This window comes from Jaculus jaculus, chromosome 1, assembly GCF_020740685.1.
Source record: "Jaculus jaculus isolate mJacJac1 chromosome 1, mJacJac1.mat.Y.cur, whole genome shotgun sequence".
In the NCBI taxonomy this organism is placed as follows: Eukaryota; Metazoa; Chordata; class Mammalia; order Rodentia; family Dipodidae; genus Jaculus; species Jaculus jaculus.
In genome coordinates this window covers 254,470,848-254,486,909 of record NC_059102.1, presented here as the reverse complement: position 1 = coordinate 254,486,909, position 16,062 = coordinate 254,470,848, and positions in this window count along the sequence as shown.

Genomic DNA, 16,062 nt, shown 5'->3' with positions numbered 1-16,062 from the left:
GACGGTTCACAAGAACTTTATTTGATCATTTCATGCTCAACACTGTGTGAAGTGCTCTTTCCTTAGCTTTTGTTAATAAACCTTGATAGATATAACATACATATACCCAATTAAATACAAAAAAGGTCAAACTATGTCGGTGCATAAACTGAAATGCCTACTTTAAAATTATTGGCTATAATTTACTTACAGTACTTCAAATCTCCAAAGTAAATGTCAACTTGATTTTTTTTTTAATTTTATCTTACGGGATAATAACTTTGTCACATTTGGAATATATTATACAATATGGTGAAAGTTTTCTGTCTTTCTTGCTGTCATTGATTTGTTTCAAATATTAGTTCTAATATTTAAAATATGAATGAAGTAATAAGTAAGTACAATGCCATTCATTGGAATTGTTTCTGTATTAAACAATATAGTATTTAGTGTGTATTAACCACCTTAATTTTAATCAATATATGCAAGGTAGAAATGGTCTGCATTTTTATAGAATAAGAAGGTGATAGAAAAACAAAAGGGAGCTGGGAGCAGTGGTGCATGCTTTTAATCTCAGTACTCTGGAGGCAGAGGTAGGAGGATCACTGTGAATTCAAGGCCAGCCTGAGACTACATAGTAAATTCCAGGTCAGCCTGGGCTAGAGTGAGACCCTGTCTCGAAAAACAAAAAAACATAAATAAATAAAAAACTGCTTTTCCCAGAATAACAAAACACCAAGTGGTATTTTTTTTTTAGAAATCATGACATTTATTTATTTAATGATAATGGGATATTGTAAACTATTGTGGAATTCACAACAAACTATGGCTATACCTAGATATGCCAGTAATATGCATTGCATCTGTGTCCAAAGTCCTGTTACATAATGTACATTTCCATAGAGTCACTTCGTGTGTGTTTGTGTGTGTGTGTGTGTGTGTGTGTGTGTGTGTGTGTGTATATACATATATATATATATATATATATATATATATATATATATATATATACATATACATATATGTATATTCAACCTTGTTTAGGAAATTAAAATATGTTATAATGCACTCTTCAAATGTTCAGGCAAAGGAAACATATTATTTTTATAATTACTCATCTCTCATTACTAGGCTACCTCAAAGTTCAAAACATCATGTGGATTCTTCAGTATGCAAAGATAATGACTCACTTTCGTGAAAAAAAAATCACAGTATAGTGAAGAGAGATGCATTTTCTATTTTTGCATGTCATTTGTATAAATTATTAGTGGTTGTTCTACATTAAATACATAAACAAGCAACCATGGTTATTTTTTGTAAATTTTTTTGTTTGTTTTTGTTTTTGTCTTTTGAGATAGCGTCTGTGTCTAGCCCAGGCTGGCCTAGAATTCACTATGTAGTTTTAGAATGGACTTGAACTCACAATGATTCTCCTTCTTCAGCCTCCCAAGTGCTGGTATTTAAGGTGTTCACCACCATGCCTGGCTTAGAAGTCATGTTTTCTATCAAAGGAATATTGACAAAAATTGCGAGAATTTGTAGCATAAATCAGTAAGGTCAATGCAAAGAAAACTTGTCAGTCCCTCATGCACTCTACTAAGATCAGCCGCATGGCCTACTTGGCATGGTTGATTCTGCCCAAAATTGTGGTAATTTTCTGGAGTAATGCACCTACGCTGTGTGTAGCCAGGGAGATCTCTTAAGCTTGGATGTAGACCTCCAGTGCAATTGAGTAAGCACTTCTGTCTATACTTGGCATGTTGGTGCCAAAGTCCATTATCCCCATTCTCAATGGGAAAGATCATTACACACAAATATTTGTCCAGGACCTTCAGATCCTTTGGAATAGAATTTTCAGAGCAACCTATACAAAATTATTTTCCTTTTTCAAAATTTGTTTGTCTATTTATTTTGGTCTGCATAAAAGAAAAAAATATGATGACAACATACACCAGATTTTGAAATTTGCATATCTACCTCCTTAAATTTGACACTATAAGAAAATTATAACATTTTTAAAAAGGTTTGTGTTTTATACAGTGATGAAGAAATGTAAAAATCTTATGATTTCTTAATTTGAATTAACTGAATATATCCTTTTATGAAATACAAAATATTTAAGTAAGTTTATTAGTAAAAATTTAAGAAGTATATTCATTCTGTTGCTCTTATAAGTATGCCTGAAATAAAACTAACTTTTATTTTTTGGTTTCCCCCATTGAACATCCAGTAAACATAGATTTTCTGGATATCCCAGGCATTATACAAGGCCATATTGAAGCTGTGAAGAGTGCATGCTTTTTTTTCAACACTAATCTCTAAAAAATGTTTTACTGAATTTTGCATTTAAGCTACAGCCTAAAAATTTTCTGAAGGACAGAAGTATAATGTACTATCACTAACCTTCAATAACAAAATATAAAATTCATAATATAGATATATATATATTATATCTATATTCAGTGACACAGCATCTATTCCAAGTATGACTAAATATTAATAATTCCTAATCTGGATACATAATCAAAGAAGCAAACAATTCTATTATGCAAATGGAAGTCATTTGTTGTGCAGTTAGAAAATAACAATCTCTAAAAATAAATGTTTGTAACAAACTATGTCATGCATATAAGTAGATCAGCAATTTATTCTGCATTCCTATGAAGCTTACTGACAGATCTAAGACACAGATAAGATGTTTTAAGTCTTTATCTTCATTTGCTTTATTTTGTGTTTTCTCTAAGGTTATATTATTATTAGAAGAACAGATATATGGTATTTCTATGATTTTTTTCAGTCTTAATGCTCATTCTGAAAATTAAATTCCCTAAAACTTTTAAACTTTTTAAAAATATGTTTTATTGTTACTTATTTACGAGAGAAAAGAAGATAGAGAAAGAGAGTGAGAGAAAATGTGCATGCCAGGGCCAGTGCTACAGCAAATGAATTCCAGATGCATGTGCCACCATGTGCATCTGGCCTACATGGGATCTAGGGGAATAGAACCTAGGTTCTTAGGCTTCATAAGCAAGCACCTTCCTGAATTGCTAAGCCATCTCTCCAGCCACCTCTCTTATGAAAGAGAAGAAAGAGAAGAGGGAGGGAGGGAGGGAGGGAGAGAGAGAGAGAAAGAGAAAGTGAGAGAGAGAGAGAGCCTAAAACTTTTTGATAGTGAAATACATTAGTTTCTAAGTAAAACAACAGTTATGTTTTATATTGTAATATATTGTAGACCTAGAAACATATTCCATATTGTCACTAATTGATAGCCATTTTTCATATATAAATGTTTACACTTAATATTATAAAAGTATTATTGAGTAAAGACAGACATAATGACATAAAGAAATCTTAGGGAAAGATTTTAGTGAACTAATTGAATACATGGAATTAAATCCTCAGTTGTGGCAAATTATATAAAGGAGAGGAATGTGATTGGATTAGAAAAGCAAACAATGATTTTGCTGAGGAAGGGGAGGATTGGTTCTGAAGAACTGCATGGGAGGCTATGGCAGCCCACAGCCCACACGAACCAAGCAGAGATTTTTAAAAAGAGTTTGGCATGTTCATAAATTATCTATGACAATTGCAACTTGAGAGCAATGTAATAGTCATCACTTCTGTGCCTCATAATCTCAAAGCAGTAGATTTGTGACCTTTCTGAGACTATAAGGCAACTACAACAAAAAATTAAAATGAAACCAAGTCATTAAAAGATAAAAAAAAATATTTGGGGGCTCATGGTTTGGGGGTTTCTAGTCAATGGTTTTTGGACCCATTTGCTTTAGGACTTATGGCAAATATCACATCATGTAGAATACGTCTTGTCACCTCATGCCAGCAAGCAAAAGGAAAGGATAGAGACTGGAGACCCAACATCTTCCACAAAAGGTATGCATTCATTCAATGACCAAAGGGCTTCCCATTAGACCCTTCTTTCTAAAGGTGTCATCACCTCCCAATAGCACCAGTTGAGGACCAAAACACCTGTCCCTTGAGAGATGCTTAAGATATAAGCCATAGAAAACACTGTACTTTGAGAAGACTATTCTTACCCCTGGTGAGTTCAGCTTATTATTTTTAGATGAGCTTTTTCCTGTAACATATTTGTCTCCAATATCCTATATGAAATAATGTAGAAATACGAACATCACAGTGAGGAAGCATGGTGGATACCAAACCTAGAATTTAGAATAGTAAAGTGAATGCAAGGACAAACCTAAAACCAGTTAGTAAGGAGATGAGGTAGCAGCTGAGTCATTATTCTCAGCCTTCAACACACTTAAAAGGAAATACAAATGCCACAACATTTTTATTTAAAGAAGATAGTAGGATATAAAGAAACACACATAAACAATATCTAAAAATCATCTAAAATATGTGTAAAATGCGTGTAATTTTATCTTCCCTGAAAAAGTTTACTTTCATCCTGTCTACATTGTTCAGGATCACTTGATCTGAAAAATGATAGCCATGGGCTGGAGAGATGGCTTAGCAGTTAAACGCTTGCCTGTGAAGCCTAAGGACTCCAGTTCAAGGCTCGATTCCCCAGGACCCACGTTAGCCAGATGCACAAGGGGGCGCACACATCTGGATTTCATTTTCAGTGGCTGGAGGCCCTGGAGCACCCATTCTTTCTCTCTCTCTGCCTTTCTTTCTCTCTGTGTCTGTCACTCTCAAATAAATAACTAAAAATAAACAAAAATATGATAGCCACCATCTATGACATGACTACATCTGGTAAGTAGTCAAGTCCTACAATTCTACCTCAGTAATAGTATTCAAATTCCACCCACTGCTGTAACTCAGCTCCATAATACATTTCAGCTGGGATATTTTAATAAGCTCCTAAGAGGTATGCCATGCTCAGACTCTTTCCACTTTCCTAGCTGTAACCAGTGTTCTCTTCTTACACTTACATCTCTATTCATGAGGCTTCCTTCCACAGACTTCATGTGGGAGGCAACAGGGAATTGTTGAAAGTTTTAAAACTCATTAGAATATAACTCACTTTAATTTAAGGATTATTTGAAACGTTGCATTGTTGTATTTCAGTAAAAAGAGCTAATACTGTCATTATTCATGGGATAGGTACTTATTCAGCACCTACTGTAGGCTAAGAATTAGAGATACTGAAAGAGAAAGAGGAAAAATGTCTTTTTCAGTAAACTGTATACTCTCACTGGCAATTTAAAGCTCAGAAAGCTATGCAGATACATGAATTAGCTAAATGGCATGGTAATGTAGAAGACAAAAGAGTGATTCTGGTCCAGTATATATACCTGTGGTATTTCTTCAGAATTTGCAGTGGTGACTACATCAGATATTGGCTAACTTCCTTAAAGTATATTCAGATATGAGGCTCTAGAACATTTCATTTGCAATTATTACCGCATGTTGTCTCTGCCTTTAAGTATTATTTATAGCACTGATAAATTACTACGACTTTTTTCTAGCAACAATAGCATATTAGATGAATACTTCCTTTTGTGCACTGTGAGTTGTTCTTCAAATCCTCATATATTCAAAATCTCGGTCCACAGCTGGTGGTGCTGTTTTGGGAGGTTGTAGAACCCACAGAATGTAGACACTAGCTGGCAAGTATAGATCCCTAAAAGCAGGCCCTGGAGGTTAGTTCTACCCACATCTGCTTATGGCCTAAGCTATCTGTAGTCTGTTCAACGAGGTGAGAACAAGTCATGCCACAACTCTTCACCATGATTAATGAGATGTCTTGGCTGCCCTGTCTGCCACACATTGAAATCCTGACCCTGCCTCTTCTTAAGTTGCTTCTGTCAGGAATGTAGTCACAGTGCCAAGCAAAGTCACTAATCAAAGATTTTTAGATGCTATTACTTAATATAAATTTTACCTATTTTTGTAGATGTGTGTATATTATGAAAAGGAAGATGTTTTACTTACTTTTTAATATTTTATTTTTACTTTTTAATTTACTTATGAGAGAGAATGGATATTCCAAGGCCTCTACTGATTGCAAATGCACTCCATATTGTTGGGAGCTGTAGCTGCTCTTTGACCATGAAAACTGAAGCTGTTTTTGGATCTCCGGGCACAGAGACCTTATCATATGGCCTTGGCAAACGGTCTTCAGACACAGAGGCATTTGTGGAGTAGACTTTAGGCACATAGGCACTGTCTGGAAAGTTTTATTTTCTGTATATAAGCTTGTGCTTGCCTGAATATATCTGAGACATTGATCAGAATATAGACTTGGTCTCCTTCTTTGTGTCTCTTGTCTCCCATCCAGGTTACTTTCCCCTCATGTCCTTGTTTAACTCCCCACTGGCCGGGGCACCATATACATGTGCCACCCTGTGCATCTGGCTTGGGATTCTGGGGAATCAAACCTGGGTCTCTAGGCTTTGCAAGCAAGTACCTTAAACACTAAGCTATCTATCCAGCTCTGTTTTACTTCTTTTATCTGTAGCATTTGGTTTTATTTGAGAAAATCTATATTGAACTTGCTCAGTAATTTAGAAAGTGTTTATTGGTTAAAAAATATCTAGTTTAGAATTAAGGACCCAAACTTTGGATCAAATAACTATAGTTACTTGATATTTGACAAAGGCCTTAATGATGTAGGCTGGAAAAAAGAAAGCATGTTTAATAAATGGTGCTGGGCAAACTTGATAATCATATGCAGGAAAATGAAACTTGATCCACACATCTCGCCATGTACAAAAATCAAGTCCAAATGGATCAAAGACCTCAGTATAAGACTGGAAACTCTGCTACTACTGGAAGAAATATAGGAGGAACTCTCCATGACATAGAAATGGGAAAAGACTTCCTGAACAAAACCCCAGAAGCTCAGGAACTTAAACAATAACTCAACCATTGGGACCTCATGAAGCTGAAAAGGTTCTTCATGGACAAACATACAATAAACAGGATCAATAGATTATCCACAGAATGGGAGAAATTCTTTTGCTGGCTATGCAACAGACAGAGGCCTAATTTCTAGAATCTACAAAGAACTCAAAAACCTATGCAATAAACACTTAAACAGCCCACTTACAAAATGGGGTAAAGGACAGGCATTTCTCAGAGAAAGAAATACAAATGACAAGCACACACTTAAGAAAATGTTAATTACCCTAATGACCAGAGAAATGCAAATTAAAACAACTATGTGATTTTATACACATGTCAGGGTCTATTGTGTAAGAAGTGGTAGAAAGAATGTAAAAGCCAAAAGAAGGATAGGACTCCTTACAACATGCTCCCTCCAGATATGAGATGGCCTGGATATCCATGACCTCACAGTGTCTGACACTACCTACACAAGACTATCATAATAGGGGAAAAAGATCATGACATCAAAATAAAAGAGAGACTGATTGAGAGGGGGAAGGGACATGATGGAACGTGGAGGCTCCAAGGGGAAAGTAGGGGGAGGGAATTACCATGGGATATTGTTTACAAATATGGAAGTTGTTAATAAAAGAAAAGTTGTCAAGAAATAAAATAAAATGAGATAAAAGTTATGTCTTTGGAAGAACAGATTTTGGATAAAGGACTATTTCATGCCATTAAAATTAAATTTACAGTTTAGCTTAAGCACTTAAGTTAGAGATCACATATGAACTCCAAAGTCTTATTGCATGCCATACTTACATATGCAGCAACTATATGTATTTTTATCTTGTTTACATGGCACCAAACTGGCTTATAACATGTGAGTACTCACAATTAAATTAACTTAAATTACTTTTAGTTTTTAACATAACTGAACTTTTCAAAAACAAGTTTTGACTCTGGCATCTCTCACAGCTTAACTTCAACCCCAAACCCCAAACCCCAAAATGACAATTGAAGAGACAAGAAATAGAAAAGCAAACAAAACAAACAAACAAACAAAAATAAAACCAGTAAGCCATGTTGGGGGAACAAATATAGAGTTTGATGTCTTAGGGTCTGACCTCAGGCCATTGACATGAATTTTACATTTTTTACTTTTTGTAAGAGACTACAGAGATGTGGACTTGGACAACATTGTTCTGGATGCTCCTGGTTGATTTTTTCTCTACTTGAATGTTGTTCCAAGTCAGATTCAATGGGATGGATCTTATTGTTAAAATAGATTTGGAGCGATGGTCCAGTGAGTAAGGCACTTGCCTGCAAAGCCCAAGGAGCCAGGTTCATTTCACCAGTACCCACGTAAAGCCAAATGGACAAGGTGGCATATGTGTCTGGAGTTCATTTGCAGTGGCTATAGAGCTGGCATGCCCATTCTCTCTCTCTCTCTTTCTCTTTATCTGCCTGATTCTCTTTTACATTGTCTCTCTCAAATCAATAAGTTTCATATTTAAAAATAAAAATCATGGTTTATTGTAAATAAAAACTGTTCTTGACACATGATTGGCACTGCTCCAAAGGCCAGTGTTGCCCTCATGTGACTGCCTTCATCTGGGAGGGGTCCTACAATCACTACTGACCCCACATCCGAGACAGCTGAAAATACAAGTACTTATGTGTGTTCATATGCAGGTAACTCAAGATAAGAGGTATAAATGCCAGAATCTCACATGCTTTTTCTTTTTTGTTTTTAACTTTATAGGCCCAAATGGTAGGTTTATTTATTTATTTTTTTAAACAAAGGCAGTTACTAAACACTCATTTTTAGGACATAAAATCTCTAACAAATTGGTTAGTTTAAATTTGTTGGTTAAAACAAGCAAATAAGAATGTCTCTAGGATTTTAATAGGTTTTAGTTGTTTATCAGATACAGTCTCCCAGGTTTACATCAAAATATAAAGTTGTCTTTTAAGAAAAATATCTTTGATATTTTATAGAAGTGAGCAAGTAAGTACAAAGAAAGGAACCATCAAGTAATAAAAGAGATAGAAGTGATGTAAATTTGAAATACATTTTTGGTAAGGAAAGTAAAGAAGAAAATGCTTTTAAATAATAAAAAAAAAAGATTTAGAAATATTTTTGCTTATTTTTATTTATTTGAGAGAGAGAAGGAGGGAGGGAAGGAGAGAGGGGAGAGAAAGAGAGAGAATGGGCACGCCAGTGCTTCCATCCACTGCAAATGAATTCTAGATGTGTGTGCCCCTTTGTGCATCTTTGGGTCCTGGGGAATGGAGCCTCCAACCATGTCGTTAGGCTTCACAGGCAAGAGCTTAACTGCTAAGCCATCTCTCCAGCGCTAAAAAAATGATTTTTGTTGGTAGTTTTCCTCTACAATTAGTTAAAAATGTGAGACCAAAACACTTTTGTTTTTCAGAAAGCAGCATGAACTGAGGACAACTATATTCTACGAGACAAGAAAAGATAACTGACTCCCTGGCAGGAGATGAGCCACCTCTCACCCAGTAGCAAGGGCCCAACTGAAACCACAGAGGAACCAGTGGGATGAGCGAGTGTGCTGATTCCACGGTGAGGCTGGTAACCTAGGCCAGGGTGATGCCGACAGACACCAAGGACACTCAAAACACTCCAAAGCAGAAACTCAGAAGCTTCTGAGAACTCAACACAAAAGCAGAATTAAAGCACACCCTCCAAGAGTCAGGGAAGTTGGTGGAAGAGGGGGCGGAAAGAATCAAGAACCACAGGGTGGAAAGGAATATCCAGAGACATAGTCCTCCCCACAATGACAGACTGCTGCTCTCACAACTTGTAATGTAAAACTACATGGTGAGTACCAGCAGTCCCTCTACGGAAGGTCTTCAGTGGCTTGGGGACAAGGAGGAGGGAAATGCTGGTACCAACATATATGTCCATTCTTAATAAAAAGAAATAATTTTTTTAAAAAATTCACAAATATAAGCTACAAAAAAGAGGTCTGAAAAATAAGTCTTAACAATGACCAGTACATTACTAAGCTAACAATAATTAAATATATTTTTTTTTATCCTAGGGTCAAATTTTTGCTAGATGCTTACTTAATAAGTCTCCAGAGATTAGGAGAAAGCTAGAAAAAGAAAACCAGGAGGCCCTTAGACATTCTAAGGTGACCTTTTTAATTGGCTTTTGGAATTTCAACAGCAAAAATAAAATACAGTCCAGAATGCCCAGGGGAAACAATTCTGGACATAAGAACAAACCTATTTGATAACCAAAATGTATTTCTTCAGGCAGATAACAACCTCAGAAAATGCCCAGGATAAAAGAAATGGATTCCAAAGGCACGTTGCTTCCTATAATTGTGGGAAACCAGACTGCTGAGGAGAAGAAATGCCCTCAGTAGGGCTCTAAGAAATAAGGCTTTGCCCCATCTCCAAAGAGGGAAATTCATGCCAGGGTGGTGTCCAGCCCTTCACAAGCAGAACGGGCCTTTGGCTCCAGCAATGGCTGCGCACCGGCTAGAGGCTTCCCAAAGCCGCAGCGGCGCCCCACTCTAATGACTCCGGATGGTCATCACGTGCTGCTCGAGGCTCTTCACAGGCAAAATTGCTCACTTCGTTTTCCATACGGGAGCTTTGTTGTCTACCTTAATTGATAGGCTAGAATCATTTCTAAACAAATGTGTGTAGTATTATTCAGTGCAGATAGATGTGAAAGTTAATCCATTTGTCGATTTGATTGGATCTGAATTACTAGAAGAGAAAACTCTTGGCATGGATGTGAGTGGGTTTTTAGATTAAGTCAATCAAGGATCCAAGAGTTTAGCACAAATGTAATGCAAGAAGAAAATTAGCCATATCTCATTGAAGTCTGTAGTTTCTTTTCAATTCACCAGAAAATTGTGATGGTTCAGAATTGTAAAATACACTTTTTTTCTTTCCTTTCTTTTTCTTTCATTCTTCTTTTCTTTTCCTTTCTTCATTTTCTATCTCATTTTTTCTCTTCTTTCTTTCTTCTTTATTTTTGTGTGTATATCTGTGTGGTATGCATACATGTATGACTGGGCACACACTATGGAGGCCAGAGGTCAGTATCAGGTGTCTACCTCAAATTGCTTGATTTTGAGATAGGGTCTTTCATGGACCTTGGGAGTCATTCATTTGCTTGGACTAATTTTCCAGCCAGCCCAAGGATCCTCTTGTCTCTGCTTCCCAACTCTGAGATAATAGGCTCTCATCATCACACACAGCACTTCATGTGTGTTCTTGGGATTAAAACCCCAGTCTTCATGCTTGTGCTGGAAGCACTTTAGAAGCTATGTCATCTCCCTGCCCCCTTCCTCCCTCCCTTCCTCCCTCCCTTCCTTCCTTCCTTCCTTCCTTCTTCTCTTTCTTCCTTCCTTCCTTCTTCCCTTCCTTCCTTCCTTCCTTCCTTCCTTCCTTCCTTCCTTCCTTCCTTCTTCCCTTCCTTCCTTCCTTCCTTCCTTCCTTCCTTCCTTCCTTCCTTCCTTCCTTCCTTCCTTCCTTCCTTCTTCCCTTTCTTTCTTCCTTCTTCCCTTCCTTCCTTCCTTCCTTCCTTCCTTCCTTCCTTCCTTCCTTCCTTCCTTCCTTCCTTCCTTCCTGCCTTCCTTCCTTCTTCCCTTTCTTCCTTCCTTCTTCCCTTCCTTCCTTCCTTCCTGCCTGCCTCCCTCCCTCCCCCTCTCCTTCCCCCCTTCTGTTTCAGAATTGGAGTCAAAAAGCTTAGGGTTGTACTTTTCTCTTTGGATATACAGGTATCTATACGCACATCTATGAATGAGTCTGGCCTGAACTTGTTGCACTCCTCCTGCCTCTGATTCCCAAGTGATGACACTCCTGGCTTTTGTTACCAAGTCTAAATTGCTTTGCTGTTTTTCTAGACACTTTTATCTCTTAATATCTTTTTGTTATTCCTACATATTTTTTATATTACTAGGATATAATATAGTAATGACTCTGACACAGTTAAATTATATTTATTATCTTGTTATTGCTTTGATAATGGCTAAGAATTTTCATTTTTATATTTTTTTATGAACATATCTTTAAGTGACAATTGATTTCAATTGTAAGAAGATGTATGACAAAGAAATTGTTTTAACACATGATTTCTTTTATTTGGGGAACACACAGACATAGAGGAAGAGAAGCAAAATAGAAAAATTAATATAATGCATGCATAGGATAAAGACAAGAGGTCTAACTGAGAAAGGGAAGAGAACCATCTTGGGTGGGGAGGAAACATGGGGGAGGATAGTGGGACAGAGAAATGTATGAGAGCTCTGTATAATGGTGTAAATCTATGGAGATGGCATGATGAAGTGTATCACTTTGAAGGCCAACTTAAAACTAATTAAAAAAAAAAAAACTAGAACAAAACACAATGTAAGATAAGATGGTATTATGGAATAAATCATGTCCCCTCAAAATTCATGTTGGAAAGCCTAGCGTGGCGGCACATGCCTTTAATCCCAGCACTTGGGAGGCAGAGGTAGGAGGATTGCCGTGAATTCAAGGCCACCCTGAGACTACATAGTGAATTCCAGGTATGCTTGAGCTAGAGAGACGGAGACCCTACTTCACAAAAAAGTCATGTTGGAAAATATAAATCTTAGTACAACTATTATGGCACTAGAATTTACAAGGAGATAATTATGCTAAAGAAGAGTGAAAGAATGGGTGTGTATAATAATACAAGAATAAGACAAACTGCAAGAAGACACAGCAGAGCATGCCTTCTATACATGCACAGATAGAGAAAATCCACAGCAAGAAGGTGGCCTTTCATGAGCATGGAAAGAGGAGGCTTCATTGGAAAGGAACATGTTGGCGTCTTTATCATGGTCTAGTCTTCAGAACTGGGAGAAAATAAATGTCTGTTATTTATTCCACACAGTTATAGCAGGGCAAACAGCAAAGTAGAACAGAAGTCACTTGGATGTGGGTATAGATACCTGTATATCCAAAGAGAAAAGTACAACCCTAAGCTTTTTGATTCCAATTCTGGAAAGTGAAAATTATGTGAATGTATTTGCATTATGATAATTATTATAGTTGAGTATATTTGACATGCTGTTACATTTGAATCTTACTATGTTTTAATACTATGTATATTATTGCTTGTTAAAATGAGGATAAATGTATGTGTGTGGGTATTTGTATGAGATGGAATGATATTGAAATTTAAATATTTCGATGGCTATATATATAGACTATAAAATTAAATATAAGAACTCTTCATGTCTTATCATCTCCATATTAACACTATACTATATTTTGCTTGCTTACTTATATCTTCCACACTGGAACTCTTGCTAATTCTTCAAAATATCAAACATATGGCTACTTCTCCATTGTTCTTCCTCTGACAAGAATGCAAAAACTGAAGAGCTTTCAATGCCTTGCTCCTTGCCACTCTATACACAATAAATTGCTCCCTGCATGTCTATTTATCCCTTAGCATTTTTGTTAACATTAACTCTCCATTACTTACATTGATATGTTTATTATTTATTTCTCTCAGCCTTGGGATGAAGATTCCATGAGGATTAAGAGCTGTAATCATCTTTGTGTCTGAAATAGTGCCTGTATGGAAGGAGGGTTCAATAAACATGAACTTAATGAAATAAGAAAGACTAAGTTGTTAGCTTGGGTCCAGGAATGATGAATCGTGATGGTTTAGCTTTTATATGTTGATGCTAACTCTCCAACAGGACTCTCATTCACTATTATAGAAGTTAAAGTTCATGATAAAAGCAGACTTTTTTCAGGAAGTCTTTTCCTACACCTATATCATGGAGGGTTCTACCTACATTTTTTTCCCCAAGACTTTGTAGAGTTATTGGGCCTTATATTGATGTCCTTAACCCATTTAGAGATGCCAGAATCTCAGGAAATTAGATCAATACTCAATCACTGGGATCTCATGAAACCAAAAAGCTACACTACAGACAAGCAGATCATTAAGGGAGTCAATAGACATCCCACAAAACAGGAGACAATTTTCACCAGCTAGGCCTTTGAGAAAGATCTAATATCTAGAATCTATAAAGAACTCAAAAACCTACACAACAAAAAATAAAAAAATTGGGTAGAGATTGGAACAGAGAATTCTTAAAAAGAATTAATATAAGTGGCTATTACACACCTAACAGAGATTTTCAATATCTTTAGTCATCAGAGAAATGCATATCAAAATGACTGATGTTTCATCTCACTGTAGTAAGGATGGAATACAACAACAACAACAAACGTATGACAGTAAGTGTGGTAAGGCTGGTGGAAAAAGAGGAGCCCTTACCCACTGCTGGTGGGAGCGCAGATTTGTAAAACCGCTATGGATATCTGTATGGAAACTCCTGAAAAAGATGAAAATATGCCTATTATTTGATCCAGCTGTACCACTCCTTGGCATATACTCTAAGACTCTGCTCTGTATTACAGAGTTAATTGCTCAACCATGTTTGTTACAGCTCTATTCACAATAGCTACACACTGGAATAAGCTCAATGCCCATGAAATCGTGAATGGATAATGGAGATGTACTACGTGTATACAGTGAAATTCTACTCAGCAGTAAGGAAACACAAAATAATGAAATTTTCAGAAAAATCAATGGAGTTGGAAAAAAATCATTTAAAGTGAGGCCATGCAGGCACAGAAAGACAAACACTGCATGTACTCTCTCATATGAGGTTCCTAATTGTGATCACTTGGAGACAAGTTGAAAATTGTAGTAAGCACCAGGAATATGATAAAACTAGACAGATCAGGAGAGAGAAGAAATAAGGTAGAAGGAGAGGAGGGATAGCCTGAGGGACTGGGCCAGAGATGAATGTTGGAGGTGGGAGGGGCTTGGATGGGTAAAGGGAAGGCTGGGAAGGAATTACACGAAAGTTAAGAGAGAATCAGTTCCATGGAGACCCCCATTCTGACTAGCATTCTACAAGTTATAACCAGAAATACAGGGGGAAAGGTGGAAACCTTAAAACCTCCAGATCTGTATTATAAATCCCATGTCCAGAATTGGCTTATTCCACAGAAGATTTTGGCCAGAGACCCATGAGATCCCCCAAACAATGTAGAACATTGCCAAAACACTTGATTAGCTTCTAGATCTAAAAATATAAGACCCTATTGTTGAAGACAACACAGGCTTCAGTCACAGGACATTAAAGTGCCATGCTGGAAGCAAAAGGGAAACTAGTTTCCTCCCAGCTACCACTCATGGTGCTGCAGAGCCCTATTGGAGCCCCTGGAGGACAACAGGCACAAACAGTATGTATAAGCAGTGGGCTCTGCAGACTAGAGAATCCACTAGCTGGACAAGAAGTGCACACTTGTACACTAGTGGCACACAGCCTCTACACGTAACCAACTGTTCTCTGATTGGACATGAAGCCTGCTCAGAGGGATAGAACTCATAGTTGGTACTGGAAACTCAGTCATAATCCTATGGACAGGAAATCCAGACTTCAGAGAGAAGCCCCTAATGGTCTCCAGAGAAGAAGAGTGGGCTTGCACCACAAAAATCTCTCAAACATCTTTGCTTACCCCCATTTAACCTAAGCTATTCTCATACTTGGTTGGGAAATCTTATTTATTTTACAGATGACAGAGATAATGGAGGAGAGCTTAAATCCATTGATAAGACAAGAAGATAGCTGACTTCTCACCATAAGACTTGCCACTTCTACTGCATTGGGGCAGGGCCCAGGAGAAAGTGCAGAGGAAATTATGTCATGAATACTGCTGTTATTGCTAGCCTGTCCATCAGCCTCAGTGTGATAGCGACAGACAGGATGAGCAATCAAGGCATGTCAAAGCACAAATATAGACTACAAAGAACTCAACGCTAAGTCAGAATGCCAGCATGCCTCTCATTTTTCAGGGAACAGTGTGGAAGAAGGGGCAAAAAGGTCATAAGAACCACAGAATGGGTATGAGTTCGCTGAGGCACAATCCCCCAGTTACCACACAGGGACTGACTAAGGCCTTCATGACCTCACAGAGGATGGGCCCCAGGGTAATGGGAGCATGAGCAAGGGGATAAAAGATATCTGTTACATATAAAATAAAATTTAAAACAGCAAGCATTTAATTTAGTTTTAAATTTTGATTTTATTTCATACTGAAAAGGCTCTTTGGGAAAAAGATTAAAATATCCCCTCTTAACATATTTATTGCTCACATGCATGGATTTAATACTGCTTTTTTAAGGTACTTTTTTAAGGTACTTTTTTTTTTTGTACT